A 21190-nucleotide genomic window follows, 5' to 3' on the forward strand; every position below is an offset into this window, starting at 1 on the left:
ACAGACCGGTCGGCCTCACTTCAGTCCCCAGCAAAATCATGGAGCAGGTCCTTAAGGAATCCATTTTGAAGCACATGGAGGAGAGGAAGATGATCAGGAACAGTCAACATGGATTCACCAAGGGCAAGTCATGCCTGACCAACCTGATTGCCTTCTATGATGAGATAACTGGCTCTGTGGATATGGGGAAAGCGGTGGATCTTGACTTTAGCAAAGCTTTTGATACGGTCTCCCCCAGTATTCTTGCCAGCAAGTTAAAAAAGTATGGATTGGATGCATGGAGTATAAGGTGGACAGAAAGCTGGCTAGATTGTTGGGCTCAATGGGTAGTGGCCAATGGCTCAATGTCTAGTTGGCAGCTGGTATCAAACGGAGTGCCCCAGGGGTTGGTCCTGGGGCCGGTTTTGTTCAACATCTTTATCAATGATCTGGATGATGGGATGAATTGCACCCTCAGCAAGTTCGCAGATGACACTAAGCTGTGGGGAGAGGTAGGTACGCTGGAGGGTAGGGAGAGGGTCCAGAGTGACCTAGACAAATTGGAGGATTGGGCCAAAAGAAATCTGATGAGGTTCAACAAGGACAAGTGCAGAGTCCTGCACTTAGGAAGGAAGAATCCCAGGCACCACTACAGGCTGGGGACCAACTGGCTAAGCAGCAGTTCTGCAGAAAAGGACCTGGGGATTACAGCGGACGAGAAGCTGGATATGAGTCAGCAGTGTGCCCTCATTGCCAAGAAGGCCAATAGCATATTGGGATGCATTAGTAGGAGCATTGCCAGCAGATTGAGGGAAGTGATTATTCCCCTCTATTCGACACTGGTGAGGCCACATCTGGAGTATTGCGTCCAGTTCTGGTTCCCCCACTAAGAAGGGATGTGGAAAAATTGGAGAGAGTCCAGCAGAGGGCAACAAAAATGATTAGGGGGCTGGAGCACATGACTTACAAGGAGAGGCTGAGGGAACTGGGGTTATTTAGTCTGCAGAAAAGAAGAGTGAGGGGAGATTTGATAGCAGCCTTCAATTACCTGAAGGGGGGTCCAAAGAGGATGGAGCTAGGCTGTTCTCAGTGGTGGCAGATGACAGAACAAGAAGCAATGGTCTCAAGTTGCAGTGGGGGAGGTTGGATATTAGGAAACACTATTTCACTAGGAGGGTGGTGAAGCACTGGAATGGGTTACCAAGAGAAGTGGTGGAATCTCCATCCTTAGAGGTTTTTAAGGCTCAACTTGACAAAGCCTTGGCTGGGATGATTTAGTTGGTGTTGGTCCTGCTTTGAGCAGGGGATTGGACTAGATGAGCTCCTGAGGTCTCTTCCAACCCTAATCTTCTATGATTCTACATCCAGAGACACCTGCTAGAGAATGCCCCCTCCCCACCCCCGTCCAGGTAGAAGGCTGGTGGAGGCAGCTCTACTGCTTCCTGTTCCAGCTGTTCCATCACCTCTCCAAATGAAGAAGGGGCATGGCGGAGGAATGCATGGAGCGGAAAGCTCCACTGTGACTGATTCTTTACTCGCGAAGGGTCCCTATACCAGTGGCATATGTTAGGGCTGCCCCTGCGCATCACTGAGTTGTACTGGAGCCAGGTGGCCATGAATCATGGAATCACAACTGGCTCCCTGTAGCTGCACAGACAGAGTGGAGTAGAAAGGCCATTGAGTATGTCTTCCTTACTCCACAAATAGTCCATACAGGGTGACAGAATCTGGCTCTCAATTTTATTCCGTCCTTGCTGAGGCAAACTTCTAAAGTTATTGGCAGCTTTTCTGTGTAAAACAGGATTTGGCTCATTATGAATAAAATAAGCTTCAATAACATAGTGTATCTGTCGGGTTATTCTGATCTTCTCAGATCAATGTGAAAGTACAAGAAATGTATTTCTGCTCATCTCCAATGCAGGCTCAATTTCTGAAAATAAAGAGAAATGCACTTACAAATGGTTTCACAAATAAGTGGGAGAAAAACATGTGCACCCTTTTAGCTACAATAAAGAATGAATCCATCCCAAGTGGATATTCCAGGTGTGGAATACTGGTCCTCCAGCAGAAATCAGAAAAGACCAATGAAGAACAATAGAAACCATCTGAAGAATAGGACAATAAAACAGATGTAGAGGATTGAGCTTGGAGTTCCATAGGGATGCTCACACACTCAGTTAATATGTGACTGGTTAGAATTATGCACCTGAATACTCTAAATTATGCCAAGTGCTCAGAGAGAGACTGGTACTATATAATCTTAAATATATAAATAATAGAGTCAGCTGGAATTTCCACTAGGGATAGGCTATAGAGAACAAAATGGGATGAAAACAATGCTACTGTACTGATCCTAGGGCATAAGGAATGCACACTTTGGAACCTGGAAAATTCAGAAATTAATAACCAGCCAAGAGCTCCTCTCTCAACTACACTAGTGCAAATGCACTGCTTTCAGTATGATCATACCAGTGTAAACTCAAGGAGAATTTGGCCCTGGATGTATAAAGAGTAGGAGACAATGGCCTGATCTCACTTACACCGGTATAGTAGCACTGTAACTACTTTAACATCAGTTAAATTGATCCTGATTTATATTGTTGTGAGATCAAATCAGAATCAGCCCCCGGGTATTGAACCTATAACGATCCTAGTCACAATAAGAATTCAGAATTAGGGAGTCTGGCCAGGCAGGATTTGTTTACAGTCTAACAACTGACAATCTGCTGTAAAATCTGATAATTATTTTGTGGTGACAATTGTATGTGCAGTTAGAGTTAATTATACAGTATATTCATTTGGGGATTCTGTGACATGTTGATTTATCGCACCTATAACCAGGGATAGATGAAGGCTAAATACAGTATGGCCTACCTCCACTGGAAATGTGGTGCTACAAATGACTCTGCAGAGGATGTAAGAGAAGGGGAAAGAGAAGGGGAATGGCTATAAAAAAAATCTGAGTGCAAAGGAAAATAAATTGAGGCGCCCATCACAGCATGATGCCCAGATCGATCATGCCTTAATCTAGCACTAATCTTAGGGCTTGTCTACTTTGGGGATGTTTGCAGCTATACTGATGTAGCTACAAATCAGGTATTAAACAGCGCTTACACTGGTGCAACTTACCCTGATTTCAAACCTTTTGAAATGTTTTGGGAAAGGGTGCTATTGGCCAAAACAGGACACATGTGAAGTCTGTTTCTGCAGTATGTATGTGTGCTCAGAGGTTGAATTGGGTTGATTCACAGCAGTTTGGCAAATTAGTACTTTATTCTGGAGACTACCTTTTATCTATATTTTCTTGACATTCAAAATTTAAACATTAAAAAAAACAAAGTGTGAAAAAAATTCAACCAGCTTTATGGGATTTTAAATTTTTTTTTAATAAGTTTTAATCAGTTTTTTAAATTTTGAAATTAGAAACTCTGTCAAAACTTTGAAATTCAAAATATTTTGATCAACTCTACTATTAAATATTTCACTGAGGATCAAAATGCAGAAGAAAAAAAGACAATCATGTTATGAAAATCTATTGTGAATGGAGTCTTGTTTTAGGGTCCTTTTGTAGAAGCATCAAATATTGCTGGAGCTTGGTGGTGGGCATAGGCTGTAAGAGTAATTTTCCTTTCCCCCATTCTGATACCTGTACCTGCCTATTTGTGGGCCATCACTCATGGACAAGAATTTTTTATAGCTTTTTTATACATTTTTTAAAATCATATTTATATTTGTTTCAACAATATTGTATGGTGCCTCGATTCGTCTGTTATAGGTGCAGTGTAAGGTAATAAATAAATAGGAGTTATCAATGGTAATAAATAATTAAAGGAGCCTTATGATCCTGTTCATTGCAGCTTGCTACTTCTATCACTATAGGAAGATATGTCCTTTATTAAAAGTAAGGAAATATTTATTAGCCTCTTAGAATCATCACTCCTCAGCTGCACTCCTTTAGGAATTTTTATTAGTTTTGCTTTCAGTGTTACAGCTAAGCCCCCTAGATAAGCACATTTCAAAGTAGCACGAATCTTGAGCAAAGCTGCCTCAAATGACCTTTAGCACATCTTGTATACTTTGAATCATTGAATTGGATGCCCTTTAAACTGAGGACAATAGTGTAGTGTTGGCTAATGTGGATAAAAGCCTAGAGATATTTACTAGAACCTATAATTTCCTCTTATTAAAATAATTACATACTAAACTAGGTCTTAAAATCAATTCTTAGAGGGAGTGATACTTTTCAGTATTGAGAATAAATTGTTTTCAGCATTTCATTACAGTTTATGTGCTTCATAAGACCGGTGTTTACATTATAATAGAAGGTCATTTGCTGCTATACTAAGCCTATAGGTGATGTACATTAAATATTGCCTAAGACTGTAAGCCTGCCTACACTTAAGGTGTTTATTTATTATAGGCTTATTACAGAGAAACAAAGAGGATAGAGAAATGCACTAGTTTTGAAAAAGGTAGATTCCTGTTGACAAAAATAATATTTCACATAGCTAGTCTAGAGACAATTGCAGTGCTTGTTAGAATTTGATCACTGGGACATTTTTTATTGCACCACTAGCATCTCCGGTTACAATAAATGGGGCACTAGTGTGAACCATGATGATGAATGTTTGTCTATTGGAAATCTGATTTACCTGGCACTTACTTTTAAAAAATGCACATGATGTCCTATTATATCAAGGCACAATACAGAGGATCCTGTCTGCTTTATGAATAACCCTCTCAGCTAATGTTCTGATGAATTGATAAGAGGGGGATGTGACAAGACTGGAGCTGTGCTTTGCAAACCAAACTCTCTTTCTCCTGGCTAATCTATGTATAATATATTAGCTCAGAGAGGCTTGTGCCTGGCAGACACATCAGTCTGCTGTCTCTGAGCTCATAACACTTGGGAGAGCAGTCTCTAGACCACAGACTAGGTATATTTATCCTTATTTACCTTTAGTATTGTTGTAGGTATTAACAGATGAGCGGCCATGAATGGTAAATAAACAGAACCTTAACACAATGCTTTAGCTGGGGGTTCTGAAAGCAAAATAAAAATAGCCCATTATCTCCAACCCTTTTCACTGTTCTGATTTTGCAACAATTTAAAGAATTCGAAATATGGCCATAAGAGGCCTTGAAATTATCAAACTCCCCTGCAAGTCTAAAGCACATCTCTCCATAAATGGTAAGGGAAAAATCTACCACTCTGCCTTTACAATGAATCATTCTAGGGGAAATAAAAAGTGGTTTCACTTTTCATTCCCTCTTGACTTTGATGACAATGTGGTAAGTGAGGCAGCATACCCTGGGTGTCATTGCAGCGTAAGGGAGCAGAGTGTTACAGCGTCCCACCAGTGGGGTGAGACTATGTGGAATATGTAAAAAAGTGCATATTACATGAAGGTGCCACCGCTGTAGCCAGGGCACATGCATGTGTTACTTCAGGCCTCTAAAGCAACAGGCATAATGTACACGTAGCACTTTAGTATAGATACCGTGAGGATGGATAGTTGGTTTTTTTCCCAGCATAAATCATGTACACACCACAATATACCAAAAAGGAAAACTGCTGCCTAGATCCTGATTCCTAACAGGACTGACCAACCCAGAATGCCCTGATGTAAAGGGAAAATCCCAAGGTCAGGACAGAAGACAGCTGTGGGGCTATGGAGGTCTTGTGGTGATCTACTCTCACTATGCTGATGACTCTTTAATTTACCTCTCCCCTCCTGATCTGTCTCCTCCATCCAAACTTGCATTGCGACCTCTCTTTGATGTCCCAGTATCATCTTAAACTTAACAGCTAAAAGTAAGCTTCTGACCTTTTCTTTGTCTCTCTACAGGTAAAACCAGGACCTCACCCTCTCCCATTTCAATTGCTGCAACCTCCCCTCCCTGGCCTCTCTGGCGTCCACATCATCTACTCCTTCCTCTAACTGACAAAATGCAGCTGCTACGATTTTCTGTGTCCATAATCTGATTGTGTGACACCCTTTTATCTTATGGAACGCCTTGTAATCCTCCACAGGCCTCACCTTTCTACTATTTAAAGTTCAAACTTTATGTGTGTTGCCTTCAAGGTACTCTGCCCCTCCCCGTAGTCTACCCCTCCTCTCTTATTGCCATTCCTCCTCTCAGCCAGTGATAGCAGCCTCACTGCTCCATTTGAGCATTTTTGTCACAACTGTCTCTGCCCTCTTTCTTCCATGCCCATCCACCTGGAACACCCTTCCTGAGCTGGTCACTTACTACCTCTTCCTTATTCAAATCTCTCCTTAAAATCACTCCTACTTTTATGTCTACTAATAATTAGCCAAGTAATAATGGCTATGACAAGGGGGAGTTGGGGATAGTTCATGTAATGCACGAGCTAGGTTTAAAATCCAGATCCAGTTATTGTAGTTTGAACCCACGTTTTAATTACAACAAAACTGAATGTTAGTGAAAAGCCATCAGAAAGCAAAGAAATCCAAGGTTAAGCAATAGATTGCCTAGGCCCAATCCTCTCTTGCTCACACTTAGTGAAGCTGTGGGAGACAAAAGTTGGTACTTAAATCTGCATGAGTTTGCAATGGCCCCACTTAAGAGCCTTCCTGCCAGTCTCTGACCCTACACCTTCCGCCTCTGGCATGCCGGCTCCCACTCCTACTGCATGGGGCCCAGATGGACAGGAAATCCTTACCTGCCCATTTAGGACAAGTTTATGGTTTCTTTGCACTGCTCTGGTGGTGCAAAGGGACCTTCCCAGAGCCAAGGATCTGGCCCCCTATATCAAAGTACTACTGCCTGCTTAACATCACCACAATGTGTGTGGCTGTGCCTGGGCTTTTGGATGATTCATTGTTAACTGAAGTGACTGGAGTTTGTCTCAAGCACAAAGTTTGGGCCCAGGTCTAAACTTTCCCATAGTTCAGGTGTGTTCAGATCTTGGTTTAAATACTAGCTCCTATAAAGTGACTAACACAAGATTCAGACTAACAATCCTTCCCCCAAGAACCAAGACAAAGGGCACAGCTTCAATTCCAACCTTTGAGAAACAACCCAACTTGAAACTGGAAATTCCAGTAAAACTTTATGAGAATTTGCATTACTCATGATTGAGGAGGGTCAACATTTTGCGCACACACACAAAAAAGTTTCCATTTTGCAGAATGGAAAATCTTACACTTTTAAAAAATGCATGTACGGTGAGCCATTTTAAAAACAAAGAATCTTTATATCTAAATTAAAATAAAACAGGCTAAGCAATCCATAATGAAAATTAATCATTAATCTTTGCTAACATTGATTTATGGTGTGGTGAATTAATCATTCTTAGCAACATTCATCCCATAGGTTCCCAAAGCACTTTACAAAGTACATTACATACAAAAATTCCTTCTCCCCACTTTTCCAGGGTTCTTCCCTTCCCATTCCTCAGAAATGGATTCATGCAGCATCATAGGATCTGAATGTCTCATAAGCATTAATAAGCTTATCCTCACAACTCCCCCATTAGTAGGGAAGTATTATTAGCCCATTTCACAGATGAGGAACTGATACACAGAGGCCTCAATTCAGCAAAGCATTTAAGCATGTGCATTGAATTTAGTCAGACTTCAGAACACGCTTAAGTGCTTTGCTAAATAGGGATGCATGTAAGCATGCAATTAAAGTTAAGGGTGTCCTTAAGAACTTTGCTGAATCAAGAGACAGGGAGATTAGGTGGCGTGCCCAAAGATAGGCAGGAACTAAACTCAAATCTCACAAATCTCAGTCCAGTGCCTTAACTACAAGACCATTTATCCTCCAATCTTTCAGTATGTACAAATGATATAAAATTATATATAAATACACATATAAACAATAATGATCATAGCAAATATAATCCTTCTGATATACCAACTGCAGATTTATTAGATATCTTAGAACGTAGAACATGAAGACGGGCTTACAATTACTTGGGGGAAATGTCCACAGTGGACTCAGTGCAATGTTTACAGAAACAGTGGGTTTTCTGCCTGCCTGCCTGCCTTGTCCTGGCCTGGCCTGCCAGCCATTTCTGGATGGCAAACAAGAGCTTTGTTGTTCAATCCTGTGAGTTGTGCCTCCCAAAGGATCAGTCATGGAGGTCATGCAGATTCAGTCAGCTGATACTCAGCTGCTCCCCGAGTGAGACAGCAAGAGGCAGAGTGAAAACAAATGGGACCCCAACACTGATAAGCTGATGTTATCACCAGGCAGGCAGCTGTGCCTTTTATGCAAAAGGAAGACAGCATCACAATTGGTAAGTGTCACTGATGAATTGTTGCTGTCCCCTCACTGGAAAAGGTGTCAGATGAGTACAACCTGAGACACCCTCAGCCTGCCTGATTGCTAGGAATAACTGGGTAAGAATTACTAATGAAATAATTTGTGACTGTCACAGGTAAAGGCCAGGTCAGAGTTTCCTTCCCCCCCACAAATTCATTCACCTATGTCTACACTGCAATAAAACACACATGGTTGGCCAATGTCAGTTGATGTGGTCTCGCATATCTCGTGCTGCAGGGCTATAAAACCGCAGTGTAGACGTTTGGGCTCAGCTCTGGGATCCCACAACGGGAAAGGGTCCCAGAGCCTGGGCTCCAGCCCGAGCCCAAATGTCTGCACTGGAGTTTTATAGCCCGGCAGCCCGTGCTCTACAAGGCCAAGTCAGCTGACATCGGCCAGCCACAGGTGTTTTACTGCCGTGTAGACATATGTGACCCTGTTCCAATTGTGATCAAGCTTTTGTGGTGAGAAAAAGAACTGACAAAGAAATGTCAGTGTAGAGTTAGGACTATGAAAACAAAAATTCTTGCTACTGACAAAACTAGCAAGGAAAGAAATCACATTCCCAGGGTTTCATGAAAGCATCAGACATGTTATGGGTTCACCAAACATTTCTTGCTTGCTTCTGGGGAAACAAAAGTCAGTTTGTACAAAACCTTCATTTTGCAGTTAAAAATGTATGATTAATATCTCTATCTGAAAAGAGCCAAATTTCACTCTGGGAAAATTCAGGAACTACATATATAAATGAAGGTTTTGCTTTGTCCAAACTGGCTTTTGTTTCTCCAGAAGCAAGCAAGACATGTATGGTGAACCCACAACATGTCTGATGCTGCAAAGCTCACTAGTTTTGTCAGGGGTAAGAATTTTGTTCTCATGGTTCTGGCATTCCCCCTTATATGGATCTCTGTGCTCATGGTGATATTTCAGCTTCTCCATAGAGAAAATGATTCGAATCAAGTCAAATTCTGAAATACTCACAAAGAGGCATTTCCTGCCATGCCCCTCCATAGGTATGAACAGTACTGGGTTTACAATGGCCCCAGTGGTGTCATGAAGCCAGGCCCATGCTCAAAAGGGGCCCTGGCCTGCTCCGCTTGCACTGCGCCCCGAGACCCCACCAGCCCGCTGGCTCCCCCCGCCCATCACTTCCTCCTCTCAGCCAGTCTGCCAGCCACCCGAGACCTCCTCTCCACCCCCTGATCCCACCCACCAGCTCCTCGCTGCCCCCTGGCCAAACCTCAGTGCATCTCCAGCTCCGGGTAGTCTCTGCTTCCCACTACCTGTGGGCCCCCCTGTCTCCCTGGAGCTGAGCCATCTGGAACTGGTACAGAAGTCTGGCCAGTCTCGGCAAGTTGGTGGGGTGGAAAGTGTGGCAGGCTCGGCTGGGCCCCTCCAGGCAAGTGGGTCCTGAGGGAGCCCAGTTGGGGCAGGCTCTAGCCTGGCTGATCACACCACTCCCAAGGGGCTGGAGCAATTCCCGGCCTCGGAACGAGCCTTGGCTGTGCTGCCAGCTCAGCCCAGCAGACACAGTCACCTCCCAGCAGGGCCAGTGAATGTGGCCAGGAGGAATGAGGAAATGGATCTCTGGGGGGGGGGGGGGTGCTGGACAGTGAGGGGGCAGGGTAGATGTGTGTGTCAGGGCACTAGGGAGTGGGGGCTCTGTGTGGGGTGATGGGCAATTGTGGTGGGGCTGTGGCGGGGGGCACAGGGAAGGGGTGGAGTTGTGCAGGGCGTTGTGCATTTGTGGGGAGGGTCTGGGAGTGCTCTTACCATAGGGAGTTGGAGGGGGGTGTTGCAGAGGTGCCGATTTTCTGATTTCCCCAGGGGTACTTGACCCGCACTTTGCCCCAGGCCAACCCCCACTCCACCCTTTCCCCCAAAGCCCCACCCTGCCCCACCTCTTCCTGCCCCATTCCACACCCTCCGCCAAGCACCCCTGCCTTCACTCCACCTCTTCCTGCCCCTGCTGCTCCCCCTTGCCCCCAGCGCCTCCTGCCTGCCACTGAACAGCTGATCAGCAGCGGGTGGGAGGCACTGGGGGCAAGGGGGAGGTGCTGATCGGCGAGGCAGCTGGTGGGTGCTCAGTATACACTATTTTTTTTCGATGGGTGCTCCAGCCTATGGGGTGTTGGGTGGGGGGGAGGAGTGTAGTGTGGCATGGGTCCGCCCCTGAGGGGAAGGGGCATACTGGCAGCACAGGGCTGGGCAGGCCACTGTGCGTCTGGCAACTGCCAGTGTGTAGGTAGTGCCCTCACACTGGGCTGGATGGAACAGGGCCGTGCCTGCCATGCCATGCCCCATTACCCCTGGCTGGCCCCTCGTTCTGGGGACTGACCTCCTTGCGCTATGCTCCATTGCCTCCATGGGGACCCACAAATATGTTTGGCACTGGGCCCACAAGAGGTTAATCCTGCCCTGCATATGAACACGGCAGAAACAAAGATTCTGCTCCACAGGAAGGATTCAGAGGGCTTACGCAGGCAGTCTGCACCCCTTTAGTACACCACAACTCCACGCTCCCTCCAACCCAATAGGGAGAGAAGGTTAGACATGGGGCAGGTGAATCCAGGACTATGTGGTTCCATATGTCATTCTGCAAGCTGAACCTCCCCTTTCTCCACATGGAAGAGACTGTGGCAGCTGCCAAGGCTGTTGCAGCCCTGAGGCTACAGCAGCAGCCGTTCAGAAATTCCCTCCCCCACTGGATGTTCCTGGAGCACAGCCCAAGTACTCAGGCTGCCCACAAGGGTTAGGATTTAACCCAGAGTAGAAACTGGTAGTTTCATACAAAGCTGACTTACTAGCCAGACACAGTATGAACATTTTTCCTGGAGACCTCACTTTATTCAAATTCATAAAGCAAAAGGATTCTAATGAGTTTTACAGAACCAACCCTAATGGATCAATAGCTGTGTGAGGCAAAAGCCTTTTACTCAGTCTGACATAGTAGAGAATGCCACAGCCAATTTTTCAGTATGTACCTGGGTTCACAGTCAGAAGTCACGGTCTATACAATTTATTTTTCAGTCTATTTCTATTATGCTCAGCACCCTGGTATGCAAGACTGGCTATAATCTACCTCCGTGAAACAAATACCATATCGATTATTACAAATACCCGTGTAATAGCACCACACACACTGAAGCTCTAATCAAGATCTGCACTGGTAAATACTGTAGAAGGTAGAATGTTAACAGTTCCAACAATGGTGATTTAGGGAAAATTCTCCATTTGATTTAGAGTTATTCTGTGATCAAAGAGTTTTTTTAATGTACATAAAGAGCTTTACTGGGTCAAAAAGCTTTTTACACATTAGTATACAGTGAGAATAGAGTTCAAAAATAAAATCAAGAAACACATAAGGGACTGGAGATTAGTACAAATGATGCTTTTTTCCCCATGCTTTTCATGGTGTTTTAAACATGAACCAAAATGATTGCTTAGGTCAGGCAGAGATAAAAAATATTGACAGCTACAGATAACAAAGCACACAAATTAACATAATATATGGACCTTCATGTGACTTATTGCTCTTGTTTGGGTTAAATTATGGAATTATTTTATTTTGCATATTAATATACATTAAAGTTAATCAATCATTTTATATCATACAAAAAACATATATGCAGGAATTAGCCATAGGGAGCCTTTTTAGCTAGCTAACTTTCTTCTTCCCACCATTCTTCTATTAGGCTTTGAGTTACTAGGACTTTATTTAAGTATTTCTGCTCTTGATTTACCATTACAGCCCAGGTATTATAGATTACCTGTACCTGCCAATAGTAGGGGGGGAGGGCAGAGTGAGGGCAGTGGCTTCAGCAGATGTTACTGAGCATGCTCTGGGGGGGCATATGACCCCATGCATTGCCTCTTCTGGGCATAGGCGCCAACCTCTTCTGGCGCCGGTGGGTAGTTGACCCCCCCCCGCCTCTGGCCCCACCCCGACTCCACCCTTGCCCCGCCCCTTCCAACCCCTTCCCCAAAGTCCCCACCCCAACTCCGCCCCCTCCCTGCCCCTATTGGACTCCTTCCCCAAATCCCCGCCCTGGCCCCGCCTCTTCCCTTCCTCCTCCCCTAGGTGCGCCGCGTTCCCGCTCCCCCTCCCCACACACACACAGCGTGTTACACTGCAAAACAGCTGTTTTGCGGCAGCAAGTGCTGGGAGGAGAAGCGGGGATGCAGCACACTCTTGGGAGGAGGTAGAGGTAAGGTGAGGTGAGCTGGGGCGGGGAACTTGGCTGCTGGTGGGTACAGGGCACCCACCAAATTTTCCCCGTGGGTGCTCAAGCCCCGGAGCACCCACGGAGTCGGCACCTATGCTTCTGGGTACCCATCCTTACAGACTAACACGGCTGTTACTCTGAAACCCATCCTTACACAGATGATCAGATGTCTGTAAGCCCACTCTTCTGCCCCTGCTACTGGGGCACCTCTGTCCTCTCTGTCTGCCTCAGTCTTAAATGCAATATGGGAGATCTCAAAGCTGGCTGAATTAATAAGGACCCTATTCTGCCCTCCTTACTTCTGCAAAACTTCCACTGACTAAATGAATATTTTGCCTGAGTATGGATGACAGGATTGTGAACTTGACTTAAAATCCACAGTGAAAACTTCATTTTTCCCCATCTCTGGAATATGTCCAGAATTATAACTCCTGGGTGCAACTGTTCAAGGAAATCGACATTTCTGTGTTTGAAGTGCCAGAGATTTCAAAGCAAAATTATGTCCACATTGTTAGTTGCAGCTCTTAGAAAAGCTTCATGTCACAAATGCCATTTGCATCCCTTTTTGGAGGGATGCGTCCCTTCTCACTGTGCATTTGCTGTGTTTGTGACTTTCAACAATACAGTGCAATAAGCCAATCAGAGCATGCTATATTTTCCTGTCAAAGGCCAGAACCTCCAGACGTTACTCTCACATAGTCATAAAATATATGTCTATGCTATGATGCAGTAGAAGAAAAGGTAATGGATTAAATCATTGTATTAAATACACCTTTTTTCTTCATCATATAGTAGCCTGGCTTTGGTGGCTAAAATCACGCAAAGCCTAAGCCTCTCACAGCCCAATTGATTTATCACTTCCATGCACAGTAGCTGTGCAGATGGTGTAGCTAGTGTTTGTTTTTTACAAGCTAAGCACTGGTTAGTACTGTCTGTCTCTCTCTTTTTTTTTTCTCCACTATCAAGTAAGTGCTGATACGTCTTCCTATGGCAAGTTCAAGCAGCCACTATATGTGGTGCCAGTTCTGATCTCAGTTTCATTAATGTAAATCAACAATAACAGAACTGAAGTCAATAGAGTTACTCTGGATTTACTGGTATATGCTTATTGGTTATGGTGGCTAACCCTAACAAACATCTTGCAAATGTTTACTCACCTGAGTAGTATGCATTGGACTTGACGTGACTACTCTTGTAAGGAGTATACATGTGAATAAAGGTTTACAGAACTAGGCCCTAAGGCTTTTATTGGCTAGTTTTAAATGACACTCTCTCTTGCTGACTAACATATTCCCTTTATTCAATCTGAAGTCTTACATTGGTAACCAATGTAAAACTGCTATAAACCACAATCAGCACAATGTCCCCCTAACCTGAAACTATCATAAACTGCATTGATGCAAATTGTAGGCTTATTGGATTTATTCTGACTGTGTATACTACAGGGTAACATTAGTGGCTGTAACCAGAGCAAATCTGCGCAGAGAGGCCTCTGTCTTTTCCTGTTTTGTGCTTTAAGCACACAGAAGAAAAAGAACAAGCATGCCCTGGTCTTTCAAACTGCAATTATTTGGCTAATATGCCTTAGATTAATGAGCCTGGTAATAGGGGTGAAGCAATATTGCTTTATTTCTCCAGATGCTTTGAAGCATATCCCAATAAAAATGTAAGAAGGGAGGGGTGCCTTCTGAGTGTAATTCACCTACATCTGGACAGCAAACAGGTGCATTGTTGTTTTGTCCTGTGAACTGTGCTTCCCAGACGACAAGCCATGGAGGTCAAGCATATTCAGTCAGCTGATACTCACCTGCTTCCCAAGTGAGACAGTGAGAGGTGGGGTGAAAACAAATGAGAGCCCTATACTGATGTTATCACCAGGCAGCTGTGCCTTTTGTGCTGGAAGCACACAGAGCCACAATTTGCAAATGTCACTGATGAATTGCTCCTGTCCCTCCCCCTGATGTAAAGAACTGCCTGTTCTTAATTACCAGGAGGACTTTGGCTTCTTGAAGCAGTAATGCAATCATGTCAGCTGCCCCAGAAACCTGCTCATTGGGACAATTAACTTCACGTTAAATAGAGCCTGCCTACCTTTTTCACTTTCTAGCACATGGAAATAAAATCTGCATGCTCTTTGCAATTTGCAGCTCATACTTCTTAAAGTTTAAGAAGTATGTGGAGCTGAAGTAGGTGGAGCCCCCGGTGAGCAAATATTGTTAGAGATCATGACAAGCAACAAAATTCAGGTCCATCTTCAGGAGTGGATTTTAAAATGGTCAAGAATGTTCAGAATAGAGGTTCAAATATGGGTTTTGATTCAACCCACTCTAGAGATAAGCACTCATGAAGCACAGATCTGGGTTCAAGACTGGATGTTGTGCTCCTCACTTCCCTCCCTAATCCCTGCCAAAGTCTGGGGTATAAAGATTTAGGGTTGCAGTTCAACCCATTGCACAGAGGGGCCCTAAATATAAAATTTGGATTTACTTTCAAATCTAGATGTTCCAAAACCCAGGATTATGAGTTCAATCCTTGAGGGGGCCATTTAGAGATCTGGGGCAAAAATTGGGGATTGGTCCTGCTTTGAGCAGGGGATTGGACTAGATGACCTCCGGAGGTCCCTTCCAACCCTGGTATTCTATGATTCTATGAAAATAAGAAGTTCAAAAGTGTTTGGCTGTGGGGTTACTGGTTAGGTCCTGCATTATACAAAGAGAACAGTTTGTTAACAACAAAGCAGCTTCCATGAAACATCATAAAATCCAGTTAGTGCACAGAGGAAGGGGAGCTACTTTATTAATGCAACTCATCACCTAGCATCCACATCTTGAAACAATGACACTACCATTTTTGTTCATCTGAAGAATAAAAGAGAGAACTAGTAAACACGAGGAATGTTTGCTATTCTTTGAGCTATTCTCATTAAATTCCTTACTTACTCTCTTTCTTTGACCAAATACAGTTTATGTGGCTGGGAGACAAGATACCAGACAAGAGTCTTCCTTTAAATCAGAACTAGTCATTAGATAAACAACATTTTTGGTAATCACCTCTAAATCATACAGCACTCACATGTCATAGTAGCGGTCTTCTAAAATCTCCCTGTACTTCTGCAGCTTGCAGTGTTTATGCAATTCTTTTTGCTATTCCTAATGTTTAGTATAAGACTGGCACTGACTTGAAACTTTTCAGAAGCCCCTGTTTGTACTTTGGAAACAGGCCTAATACATTGAACCACTGTGTAAACATAGGATAGAGCACAGTATAGCTTCTGACCATGCAGACTAAACAGGGCACTAAGGAAGCAAGTATGTTCAGTATTTCTTCTAGATGAACCTTACAGAGATGAGGGGTTTATGAACTTCATGAACTATTTTGGGGGTTCACAAATCTAGTTTAGGTACATGTGCCTTTATCTCCCCTTTAATTTTAACCTAGGAAGCCAATTAATCTCTGATGTAACTATTCTGACTTCAGTAAAGTTGCACCAGAGATGAATTTGCCACATGTTTTCAGCCCAAAAATGATTCATGGTTGGGGGTTTTATTGGTTTTTTTTTTTTTTTTTTTTTTGGGGGGGGGGGGGGAGTTGTTTGTTATTTTTTGTACACTGATAATGCTCCTGGTTCCCATCTTATACCAATTTTGACCTGGAGTTATTCCATTGACTTCAATGGAAATACTCCTGATTTATATGCCCAAAGAGAAGCTAAGGAGAAGCCTGGGCTACACTACTAGGCATAAAAGAACATCTTTTGATAACTAGATTGACTTCAATACATGCATCTTGACTCTGGCCAATGCGATAGCACAGAGAAAAACCAAGGCAGATTTTTTTCCACTTTATCTATTTTTTTTATCACTGGAATTTTTCTCTCTCTGCTCTGTGTTTCATTTTAATACATTTTCCACGGGATTTTGCAACCCTAGCGATCTGCTCTTTTGAGGGGGGTGAAGGATGGAAGTTACCATCACTCCTAAGTAGAACACAAACCCAATAGTATCCAAGTGTGAAGCTCACTTTTAAACTCATCATGTTGAAGTGGGTTCAGAATTAGTCAAAACAAAGGTCACCTAATACTTATTTCTAGTAAAAACAAATGTGCATATCCATTATGTAGATCACCTGTGTTGAAACAGTTACTAAAACACTGAGGGAAAATCTAAAATATGGGTATCCTTGAAACAGAACTAAGGGTTGCAAATTGTAATAAATAATGTGCTTCATCAATAACTCAATAAAATAAAAATGACAATTTTATGACCTAAACCAGAATATACAGAATTATTTATTATTATTATTAAGTATATGATAATAGTTCCTATAGGCCCCAGAAAAGATTGGGCCTGTACGCACATGTAGTAAGAGAGAGGTCCTACCCCAAAGATCTTGCTGTCTTAGCAGACAAAGGATCAGAGAAAGGAATTTTAGTTTCCCCGTTGTACATGTGGGGAAACTGAGGCACAGCGCGCTTACGTGACATAGGGCCACATAGGAACCCTATGGTGGAGCAAGTAATGGAATGCAGCCGTCCTGACTCATAGTCTAGTACCTTAATCACAAGACCATCCATCTTCCCATTTTAAGTAGCTATGGTTATAATGGCAGCAAATTTCTCCCATGAAGATACCACAATACTTCAAAGTCTGATGATACTACAAAATAGTATCCATTGCAAAATAGGCCTTACGTATAAAGCATCTTAGCCCTCATCAATTAAATGACTTAAATGAATCATTGCTTAAAAGGACACTGTCAATTACTTTTTCATAGTTTTAATTTGTTCCCACACTCCTCCGTTTGCAAATTCTTTTTAGCTACTTAAAGTGTAATTCATTTCCCTGCCATTTTTATCCTTTTCCATTTGGCATAAAAATATTTAAAATTCCTTATCCTATGTTTATAAGGCATGGAAGCCAATATGCCGTTGTTTCAATTACTACCTTGTCATCACTGCAGATGCTGCTGCTCAAACAAGACAGTTCTTGGAAGAGTGTTTATTGTTAGCTAAATTATGTGCCCTCTGATGGCTGCATCGTGGAAGACTTCAATGGAGTTACATCAGTTTACACCAGCTGAGAACCTGGACTACAGTCAAAACAACAACGTCACCTACAGAAAGACAGCAAGTGCAGCATACCTATCCAATTTAGTATAAATTGGTACTAAAGTTCCAGACATATTCATAGGTAGTATAGGTGAGTAACAGTGTATATCACCTATGTTAATTCTATCCAACTTTTCTAACTACTTAGTGCTTGCTGGCAAAGATCCAGCCTCAAAGGACAGGCTTCCCTGGTTGGCTGTATTATACCTTTGGTGCTCAAATGATCACTTTGTATTTGTGGATAATCTAAGCACTATGCCCAGATGTACAGACACTCTTTTCTTAACCTGTGTATTATATAATTTTTTAACATTAATTTAGTATCTGTTATGTCGTCTATTAAGGGGCAGTGATCTCCTCTTGAAAGGGAATGGACTTGATGATCAAAGATCTTTGACATAACTACTATGATCTCATCTCCACTTTCTGTTACAAGTGTTTTCGGAGATAATTTGTGTTAATAGAATCACTGTTTAACCCCCTCTAGTGGGGCAAACTAAACACATTCCCCAAGCAGTCTCTTGGGCAAATCAACAGAAGCAAATCAGCACATTTATTATTGCTCTGCTGACTTCATCCTGATGTGAACAATCTTGTCATTTCTTGAGCAGGTGCAGGTCATCATAATTTCAGCCTAACTGCTCCAACTGTACTAACGAACCAAGTTTTGGCTCAAGTTACATTGTCCAGCAGGTTGGCAAAATGCCACAATTAGATAGGTAGACCGATAGATAGATAGATAGATCCTTTGTTCTGTGTTCCTTATTGTGGAAAATAATTGTTGCATAAACATGTAATAGCAGAGCTGAGGATCACTTCCCCATATGGTCTGTGGCACACTTTTCTCCTGTCGTGTGGTTTACTTTGACTAATCATTTTTTAGTCCTCTAGGTGCAAACCTTTAAAAACACTAGGAGCTCTCAATTCTCCTTTTCAATTGCAAACGATTCATTTTAGCAAAGTGCGGCCTCCCTATTCTTCTTCAAGCCTTGTGTTTGTGAAAGGACCGTCTCAAATTTCTTATGCAGGAGCAGCTGTTGCTGGGCTGAGGCAGGCTTTTCAGAGCTGCACTGAAGCCCTCCTTTCACTTCTCTTTCTCTCTCTCTTCTGTTCTTTTGTCTCTCTCAAAGCAAGCTCCCCTTTGACCCCTCGACTGGCTCGAACCTACCTCTTTTGTCAGCCACTGCAGACAAGTTCCACCCTAAATCAGGCATTGTGTAGGTCTCCAGAAGCCAGCACGTGCCCACATCCCCCTAATCTTTTAATTTCACCCCAGGAAAAGGCAGCTGTTAGTGATACACGCAAAGCACAGCTGTCAGCTGTGGCCTGCTGCCTACTCAGAGAAAACAATGAGGAAGGAAAGAGCAAAGCTGAGTAGAAGCAATATATACATATATGTATATTTTGCAACAGTTGGCAGCACGTGCTCTGAAATGCTGCATTGTCAGAAAATCCACCCCTACCTTCCCCCATCTCCCACTACACACACATATTAGTTTGAACTTTGGCTGATTTAAGAACAAAACTTTCAGCTTCAAAGGGCAGGATTCTCTGGTTGGCTGTATTATACCTTTGGTGCTCAAACGATCACCTGTAAAATTATAGGGTATGAAAAAGACAAGCAGCCTGTAGCCTAATCCACATGTCCTTATTTTATGCACCAGTCTCTTTATATTTTATTCACAAGCAATGGAGGGAGTCAATAGTCTGGAGAGGAAGAGGAAGGCACGTAAAACAAGATTTCTCCACTTTCAGTATAATTGAATAGAGAGAGGTGCTTTTATTTTAAAATACAATAGACAAGTACATTAGGAATATGCAGCGTAGCTGGTGATCTTCCTTATTTTACAAAGTTAATATACATCTGACACCCCTTTGCATTTTGTATAAGGGTAAAGGAAAAACTGCTCACTTACAGCCAGATTTTCAGAAAATTATACATGCAATTGCATCCGCAAAAACATGCATATTTGCATACCTAATTTGCACCTGCAATCAGTCATTTGCCAGTGTGATTGCCACATGTGTACAAGCAAACATGGTAGCTGCAGACTCAAATTAATCATGTAAATATGCAGGCATATTTGTGTGTGCAATTGTATGGGCAACTTTCCGAAAATCTGGACCTCAAAGGGCCATATCCTGCTCTAGATTGACATCAGCAGAAGATCCGTACAAAAGCTGAAAGGCAAAATTTCTTAAAGAAGTTCAGGTTGCACTCAGCTCACTCACCAATGTCCTGTCTGATCTTTAAATGTGAATTTGACTGATTCCTGCATGATACAGTTGCTGAAGACTAACCATTTAATCTCATTTGCTAACTTTTTAGAGGTCTGTTGCAGAGTTCCTTCTCTTGGCAATGCAATAAACAAGGCTTCCCTAGTACCTTTATCATATAGCCATTCTGTGGTTGAGAAGAAATCTTTTGGGTTTATTTTGCTAGACGAACACCAAAGAGTCAACCTCAATCATTTTACATGATAAATAATGCCTTGTGTGTAACGTGTGCATATCCAGGTACCTGACATGTGCACATGTTTTTACTTGCTTTATCTCACCTGGCTTGTAATTGAAAGAACTTTAAAGAAACACTACACTAAGCTGAACATATGGTGAATGGTACACCTACCCCGTGCTTAGCACCTGCTGACTATGCTGTGGGCGTCAGGCTGCTTACTATAGCATTAGGAGCCAGAGGGCAAAAGCATTTCCACTTATTTGCATACTGGGCTGCAGCCACGTGCCTAATCTAGGGGTACATCTGACACAGCAGCATGTCAGTGCTTTCAAGATTAGCAAAATCTGTACAAAGCAATGGATTTAGCTAACAAAAGAGACTCCACAGCACATAGACATACACACATACAATCCACAAACACGCGCGCGCGCGCGCACACACACACAGATCTTACTTATTCTAATAAAATTGCATTTAGGAGCCAGAAATGTCAATAAATAATAACTTGCTTTGGGCATAAATAAATTTGTTAGTCTCTAAAGTGGCACAAGTCCTCCTTTTCTTTTTGCTTTGGGCATGTTATATCAGCATCAGTCATCTAGGTGCAGTCAACCTATTTCTACACTGCTCTCAGCAAAATTACAAAGTAATGCTTTCTGATTTCAGTTAAGCCAGTCAAATCCTTCAGTGGAGTTTCTCTCTATTTACATCCGTGTAAGTGAGAACTCCACCAAAGGTACAGACAGATGTCTAAATGCCTTTGAAAGCAACTGCCTTAGAAAAATAGTAGGTATTAAATAGAATGAATTTATAACAAATGCTGAGATTTGTCAGAGAATTCAACAACCCCTTATCCGTAGAGTTATCCAAAAAAGATGGAAATATTTTGGATGTGTTAAGAATGAAGCCAGGATGTCTCCCATGGCAGGCGTGCCATCGGGCAGCTGGAAAAACACGTAAAAGGGTTTGATTGAAAGATTCCATCCATCAAACACCACTCAGAGGGGGAAAACATATGGAACTAACAATATAGAAAACATGTAAAGAGTGGCCCAGGATAGACAAGGATGGTGGAGTTTTGTTTGTGCCTTAAGCAACATTTGACAGCACAGGAAGGATTCA

General features: G+C 42.8%; 1 long non-coding RNA gene across 1 annotated transcript; it reads right to left on the reverse strand.

Moving 5' to 3' along the window:
- Positions 1-1879: 1879 nt before the first annotated feature.
- Positions 1880-18831, reverse strand: LOC122465970. Its single transcript, XR_006291131.1, has 3 exons — positions 18779-18831; positions 4937-5022; positions 1880-1909 (listed from the first exon to the last, which is right to left on the reverse strand). It is a non-coding gene; the product is annotated as an uncharacterized LOC122465970 (long non-coding RNA).
- Positions 18832-21190: the final 2359 nt, after the last annotated feature.

This window comes from Chelonia mydas, chromosome 5 (assembly GCF_015237465.2).
Source record: "Chelonia mydas isolate rCheMyd1 chromosome 5, rCheMyd1.pri.v2, whole genome shotgun sequence".
Lineage (NCBI taxonomy): Eukaryota > Metazoa > Chordata > Testudines > Cheloniidae > Chelonia > Chelonia mydas.